The sequence below is a fragment of the Amblyomma mixtum genome, chromosome 2, assembly GCF_055824585.1.
Source record: "Amblyomma mixtum isolate Tamu chromosome 2, ASM5582458v1, whole genome shotgun sequence".
Classification (NCBI taxonomy): domain Eukaryota; kingdom Metazoa; phylum Arthropoda; class Arachnida; order Ixodida; family Ixodidae; genus Amblyomma; species Amblyomma mixtum.
This window is the reverse complement of record NC_143013.1, coordinates 77,385,254-77,393,378: the sequence shown is the minus strand read 5'-3', so window position 1 is coordinate 77,393,378 and position 8,125 is coordinate 77,385,254. Positions and strand designations below refer to the sequence as shown.

The following is an 8,125-nucleotide window of genomic DNA, read 5'->3' as shown; positions in this document are numbered from 1 at the left end:
TAACGTGGGGTTAAAGATTGAATGAACTCATTTTCTTCAAATGATGGCCGCGTTATACCACAAACATTAAGGCTGCTGTTGGGTGGTTGTAACGACAAGGTTTACGTGAGGAAAGTGGCATGTCTAGCTTGAGCCATTTTACGAACCAGATGGACGTGGCTATAGAAAGTGCGCCCAATAAAAGCGGAATTCCTGGGCTGTGCATGACCAACACCATTTGCAGAGAGCCTCAGGGGCTCATCACCTGGTACCCGCACTTTCGCCGGCCTGCTGTTAGTGAAGCGCAAAGTATGGCCTGTGCAGATTGTTAGGCACTCAATCATCCTGGGGTTCTTACCTGCCATATGGGAGAGAATTTTCCTCTTTTCTTAACCTCCGGCCGTTTACGCTACTTAGTTGCATTATTTCAGAGTAACCATTCCTTAGCTTAGCTGAACACTAGAGGAGGACTGTTGTGTGTCGTTTTTACCCTAGTTCTTTTCCATAGTCTGCTACAGTAATTAGCACACCAATTAGCTCGTTCTTCTACCTAAGTTTAGGCAGAGAACCTCTCTTTCATTTCATTTCAATATATATGCTGCAATGAAGATTCTCCGGACTTTTAGCATCACTTTTTTTTTTAGCGCCCTACTTCGAACACCGACTGTGTTTGCGAACATGCGGTTGTTTTTTTATGACCAAGAACCTCTGATTGCCCAGTTTGGTTCGCTCATAAGCGGAATAAAGGGCTATCTCTGGAAAAGTGAAGAGTTCTAAAAGGAGATTCCTGCTGTATCGCACGAATGCCCAAATGCTTTAGTAATGCGTGAGCATTAGAAGGGCCTCGGCAAGCGGAAAAGCCGACGGCCGAGTTGCAGGTGGCAGCTTCCCATTTGAATGGGAGCAAACTGGCCACCGTGACAGATGCCAGGAATTTATATGTCGCGAGAGGTTGCTCGGAAAGAGCATTCAGTATCTAACCGCACCACCCCCTTCCACCTTTCGATGGCATGTTTTGGAAATAGCCCCCTGATGAGGCGTGTCTCTTTCTTAACGATGCACCCTTGCGCCAGGAGTTTTGGGCGGACTCCCAGCGATCCATAAATATAAAGTGCAAAATATCAAATTCCGCATATATGGACATTAGCTTCAACCGAATCAGCATCGACAGATAATGCTGATGGATTTATACGATCCAACGAGGATTGCCTGAGAGTTTTTTTTCTCAAATAATAGAAACGTAGTCGACACGTGGCGTTCACGTGCTTCAGATCGTGTGCAAAAAATTTGAGGGGATACTTGAGCTACGCCTTAAGGGTAAGACGCGACAACGTTAATGAGTTAACGCCCATATACGCGGAATTGGTCATCCTCTACACTTTACATTCGTAGATCGCTGGGAGTCCTCATACCACTCCTGGCATACTGTTGCAGTGGTTAAGCGATGTGTCCCTGCCCTGCGATTGCAGGTGCTGCCACTGGTGTGGCTTACGCGACCAAGGTTGATACCCCTCGCGATCAATCATTAACGCCAACATCATTAACGTCCTGGCCGCGGTGACCAGGCTGCTCACCTTCCGATCGCCAGATTGTGATGACGCCTCATGCTGAAGTGAACTGGGTGAGCTGGGTGATTTTCTTTAATGTTTTTTTTTTTCAGTCACGGCCAACGACGCCGACCGCAACGCCGATGACGACGCCGGCTTTTCTGCGACATTGGCTCATTAACGCTGCTACGTTAATACGCAATTCAGGGTGGCTGTTGAGCGTAGTGACTGCTTTCTAGTCAATGCATTTATTTATGTGGTTCAGTAGCTAGGCAGCTATGTGTGTATGCTATGATAAGTCAGTGCTGGTTAGAAACCGCAGGTGGCTTATATTAATCAACACCACAAAATAAATAAAAAAATCCCCTGTGTCCGTTGCTTTCTGTGGCTGTTGGCTTCTCTCTCATATTTATAACGAGCCCCTCATTCCCCTCCCCTTGTTTGCTTAATTGCTTAGCGAGGGCCTCGGTTCTGGCAGCCATGATGCCATAGGAAGCATAAGAGGGTTCTCACGCAGCTTCCACTCTCGCCGTTCGATGACGTTCTACGTCACACCAGCGGTACCTCAGGACGTGCTACGTCCGCCGCTTACGACCGCGGGTGGCGCTGATGAACACTCTCAAGTTAGGTTATTTGTAAACATAAATACCCCCGAAAGCAGAAGACTTGACAGCCGTCGCCGTAGCTCAGAGGTAGAGCACCGGACGTGAAATTCGGAGATTGTGGGTTCGGATCCCACCGGCGGCATGTGGTTGTTTTTTCTTCTGCTTTTCTTATCAATTAGCTTTAAGCGATAATATATTCAGTATTATTCTAAATTTATCAACACCACAAATAAATAAAAAAAATCCCCTGTGCCCGTTGGTTTCTGTGGCTGTTGGCTTCTCTCTCATATTTATAACGAGCCCCTCATTCCCCTCCCCTTGTTTGCTATATTAATCCGGAAGCATTTTGCGACGCCGTCCGTCATAGCCCACACGTATCTCTGCGACGTTACACTCCCCAAGCCACCACAGCTTTTGTTGATTCGCCTGCACATGCTACGAGTCAGACCGTTTTTCCACGCAGGATGGCTTTTGTAATAGAATATTAAACTGCTAAAATAAAAATTGACAGAGGCTCAGCTTGGTTAAGCCCGGAAATTGCGAAAGCAACTTCGACCGTTTCTTCAGCCCGCATCCGCCGTGTCTACCGCCGCTCTGCACCTACGGTTGTTATTGTTGTTGTGACTGGGAGAAGGATGAAAAGGAAATGCACGGGCCTGCCTACTGGCTCGAGCCGAGCCACCTCCTCTTCATCTCTTTCTTCAGCGCGCCGGCGTTTCCTGGCTGCTGCATTTCGTTGGAGCTTTGCCTTATACACATCATCCGACATACCGAGGTAGCTCCACCACGGAAACTGGGGGCAACCGAGCTGCTCCCCTACCTTTATCCCCCTGGTGTGACGTCATAGCAATGCACGCCCTCTCGCGGCAGCTGCGCAGTGCGCCGTGGCAGCTCCGCCGCGCCCATGCTAACCGCGCGGGCTGGGGCCCTGTCTCTCTCGGTCTGGCGTGACGTCACCACAGGGGTCAGCTAAAGGTCAATTGTGGAAGCGCCATGACCACGCTAATGGCTCGAAGGTGAGAGCAGTATTGCTTTCGCAATAAAACAGGACCAGAAGAGAAACTTAAGTAAACCGACAGTTTGCACGTTTCTTATATTTTGAGGAGGTACGAAGTCGGCAAAGTGACCTGCGGGCACACTAAATTGAAGATGGTTTATGGGTGTTTAACGTCCCAAAGCGACTCAGGCTATGGGGGACGCCGTAGTGAAGGGCTCCGGAAATGTCTACCACCTGGGGTTCTTTAACGTGCTCTGACATCGCACAGCACACGGGCCTTCTGAATTTCGCCTCTATCCATATTCAACCGCCGCGGACGGTATTGAGCCTGCGTCTTTCGAGTAAGCAGCCCAGTGCCATAACCACTGAGCCACCGCGGAGGCTTGACTATGCAGCGTCTTGCTTGATACACTAAGAAGCGTCTCAACATTACTTCACTTCTCCCCAAAACTATCACCTCTGCAACTGTGCTACCAAAATTGATAGGCTGTTATGGCAAATGCATGTGCTTTTAGAGCAACAGTAGAAATGGCTTAAAACTGAAAAGGCTACACAGTCTCAAATGGCGAAGAAGCACGCCAACCAAGAACAACGTGCTGGCAGTCCGGTGTTTGGGAACCGGCGCAATGGCCCAACGGACGCCGCAAAAGGGCTTCTCAGGCACTAACCACTATCATGAACCACTTTGCGTGCAGTCGCTAATTAGTTTAGGTTGATTAGCTCTCGGCGGCGTCTGTGGACTACGAACGACTGTTGGCTTGCGTAGACCCTGTTTTTCCCAGTGCGTTTCCTAGCTGAGTGTGCCATTCGCCAACAGAACGTTCACGGCCCTTCGTGGAATGTTCACGGCCGCTTCTGCCTAACGAAGCACTGCAGTTATTCAATTAACCCTAATTTTCCCGGAGTTTCGAGACAAAAAGCGAGAATTCTGCGGAAGGACTGCCGTTGAAACACCCAAATTGCTTCGTGCTTAATTGGCGCACTTATTGTAGTTGTTCGATTAGTCTACTAATTAGCGTAGACTTTTACAGAGCGGAGACGTAGCGGATAATGGAGTTGTTCGTTTGCGGTGCAGCAAAATGGCATGTTTTGTATTAATTGCTGAAGCAGTGCCAGCATTCGATTAGTTTGCGGAAGGCGATGAAAACGAAAATGTGGAAGATGTTTATTTTTGCTCTGCCTGAGAGTTCTTCGCACAAGAAAAAGGAGGTAACGTTTTAAATGGGTGCGAATAAGTTTATTTGTCAGCAAGATTTCGGTACGATAATAAACACGTAATATAGTAAAAATCTTAAAGAAATCTGACTGCCAATTACGGAATCTTGGATTAACTTAGGCTTTTCTCATCACGGGTTTACATTTCTTCTTGTTTTGTCCTCATTTTGATGTGCGTTTGTATTACACGGGAATGTGTAAAGAACCTAGAATGACATATCGTAAGCTAAATGTATAGAATTCAACTTCTAGGTGCTTCATACAGTGGACCACTTTGCGATACGAAGAATTATATCTGCTTGGAAGCCGATATGCGAAGAGAGCCACTCATAAAAAACAATACTGTTCACAGGCAATGTGCAGCCAAGGAAACGTCCTCGCAAGACTGTATGAAACATACCGGAGTGCAACACACTCTGAGCTCAGGAATTGACCAAACATGACCACCTTTATTTTGCATTGCAACATTACACGGAAGTTGCTAGGACACAATTTTACTAGTTTGCAAGCGGAAGATTTTGCTGGTTTTGAATAATGCATGGTGAGCTTCGCATACGTATTTTACTGAGTGTAAGGGTCATATTTACCATTAGTTCGGACGACTGCCTCCCAAAGTTTCCTCAAAATTTGTCATTTACATTCCAGCAGCTGAGGTATCATTTACACCTGCGAATAATAATACTGCGACGCTGTTCTTTTTTTTTTTGCGCATTGGAGCTGAACTGAATAGAAGCGTCATAGGGCTGTGCTTGGTTACGATGGCGTGAAGAGGACTCTATCATTTGCGGCTGTTATCAAAATTTATTTTACAGGTAAGAAGAGGTACTAATTAATGTTCTATGGCGCAGAAAATGTTCTTGATTGAAACACTGCCTACTTGAGCTGTAGCGTTGTTTTCAAAACTACCCAAAAACGAAGTAAGAGTTTGTTCGGACAGAAAAGTTGCGGTGGTTAATTAATCTTGATTAACACTCCGTGTGCACCACGCTTACAGAACTTTGCAGCTCTCATCTCCCAAGTCATTTCTCACGTCAGAATCAGCCTTCTTTGCTTCCCTTTTGTCCTTTAGAATGTACCCTGTCTGGAAGTCAAGTGAAGAAAACTGAGGAGGAAGCAGGAGTTCAAGCGAAAAAAAGGCTAATACAGTGGTTGTTGCAGAGATGTTAATTAACTTCGAGCCAGCTTTCTCTCACAGCCTTCAGCCGCACTGCGCGACAGGTCAGTTAACGGTGGTCTCAAAATGGAAAAGCTAACTGTGCAAGTTCTGTCCCCTTTTTAACGGCGCTCTCTTGAAAAGGCCTTGGCTATCGTCGAGCTACAAGCGCGAGCTGCGGTGTGAAGCTGTGCAAAGCTTTTTTTTTTTTCGACGTAGTTCAACAGCGTAACAATAATGGTTTCAAAGGTGTCGTTAGCGAGTACTTACAGTATCAGCGCTGCATTAGCGCAATAGTGAGCAACTGGCGCCGAAATATGGCTTTGTTCTAGAAAAGAAGGAGCAAGCCTGCATATTTCATTATTAAAAGGCCATTGCTATTTTGAGAAAACACTGTCAAGACATGGTTGCAGGCAGGGCTGATTATATTTATTTCTTTTTAGGTCGCCCCAATATAATGCATGTTAAGACATGGTCGCCAGCTAGATGCGTCAAGCTCAAAAGATGTCCGACAATTGAACTTTGGATAATCTTGCCTTCTCGCCTTCCGCCCGATGAAGTGCCAGTCCTATTCAACCACACCCGTCAGTAGAGCACCGTGCGGCGAATTTGGACGTCGTGAGTTCGAATCCCACCGGCAGCATGCGTTTTTTCTTCTACTTAATAATTAATTACTTGTTGACCATGAGCTAATTACACTCTTAGTTTACCCATTGATCAACAGCATAAGTAAAGAAAAAGAACAAACTTTTTCTACACTTCCCTTGCATTTGTAAGTGCTTACTCTCTTCCTTCATACCAGCAGGCTTCGCTTATTTGAATGCTGCTGTAGTATACATGCGAGTGTTTTGTTGCGGAAGCAACACTAAGCCAGGTGTGAGCAATTTCACGGAGGAGGGGTCGACCGACTAGCCCGAGGACTAAGCAACCGGGCGGCCGGCCCCACGGACCCAGACGCTCTTGCCGAGGCTCCCCAGACCTTTGCCGAAATTACCAACCTCTACAGAGAGATGAGACGCCAGTTCCCGCCTCCACACCCCGACTTGAATCGAGCGCAAGCCACCTTGCTCCGCAGGTTGCAGACACGCTCTATCCTTAGCCATTCTAGACTTTCACTCATCACAGACGGGCAATACGACCCCGTCTGCCAAAATTGTTACCAGGGAGAAATCGCCACCCATGCTCACATCCTCTGGGGTTGCGCGGGAAATCCGCACCCTCGAACCTTACTGCCAGCTCCCTCCGAAGACGGATGGAACCAACTCCTCAAAAGGCCAGACAAGAGCATCCAACTGGCACTCATTTCGTGGGCCCAGGAAGTCGCCCCCACCTGGGGGCCACACCAAGCCCACCTGCCCTAAATCCCGCCAATCTATGGCAATAAAGTTGTTTCTCTCTCTCTCTCTCTCGCGGAGCCCCGGAGAGCCCCAACTGCGCATGCGCGAGGAGTGAGTGTGAGACAGTTACTGCGTAATTTCCTTTCCTCAAATACAATTTTCATTTTCTTCATTACGGCCCCTCTTTCTTCTTTCACTCCCACTTCCTTCCTTCCTTCCTCTACAAACGGATGTCGGGTGTCTACCGAGATATGTGAGAAAGTTACTGCGTAATTTCCTTTCGTCAAATAAAATTTTCATTTTCCTCATTACGGCCCGTCTTTCTGTTTCTTCTTTCACTCCGACCTCCTCCCTTCCTGTACGGTGCGGTCCAGGTATTCACCGAGATGACAGAGAATTATTGCGCCATTTCCTTTCCTCAAAAAGCGTTGCGTTCAAAGGGCGAGGCATCGCGCCGAACGGGTGGTGGCGTTCCGTGGACTCCCCGACAGCGCTACAACACGCTGTCGCGTTCCACTCGTAAAGGCGAAGCTTAAGCGTCATTAATTAGCAGTTAATTAATATTCAGGCATTATTCAGTAATTAGTCATTAATTGGTAATCGGTTATTGCTTAGTAATTAGTTCTTGATTATGTGCGACGTCATCCAGTGGTGACTTCACCAGTGCCACAGAGGCAATTAAAGTGGTGGGGAAAACGCTTTCGCCTCTACCCACTTTAGACAATCAAAGTGCCCCCTGAGATGGCGCCGCCGCTGCGACTGCCGCGCCGTTGCTTCCGCAGTTCTACTCGGGATGGCCATTGGTCAAACCACAGCCAATTTTTTTTTTCAGTTACGCGTGTTTCCTCTTCATAGCGCATTACGCACAGGAAGTGAGCTTGGCTCGTGGCATTTACGAGTGCAATATTGGTGTACCAAGCGGATGATGGCATTGCCACATGTGGAGCTTTCTAATATTTTTGATTTAGAGGATATTGTGCAGACGGGAAGCTGTATGCGCACACGCCTTCTTTGCAATTCGGACCATTAAACAGTGGCCACTGGTGCTTTTTGGGTATTCGAATAACATTCTTGAACACGTGCTCTTTCACATCATCCTTTCGCTCTTACTTAACGTAAATGCGTGCTCCAGCCATCGCTGTTGAAATTCGTGGGCCCTAGAATCAACGCTATTTCACTGTCCCCACACTTTGTTTTCTTCTACATATGGCATCAAGGAGCAGCTTACATTCGCTCATATTTTATAATATAACTAGCAGCGCGTGCTTTAAATACGCTCTGCCCCAAACGCC

General features: G+C 47.3%; 1 non-coding gene across 1 annotated transcript; it reads left to right on the top strand.

The window, feature by feature from the left end:
• The first annotated feature begins 2,201 nt into the window (after positions 1-2,201).
• Positions 2,202-2,273, top strand: TRNAS-UGA (transfer RNA serine (anticodon UGA)). Its single transcript has one exon. It is a non-coding gene; the product is annotated as a tRNA-Ser (tRNA).
• The last annotated feature ends 5,852 nt before the right edge of the window (positions 2,274-8,125 follow it).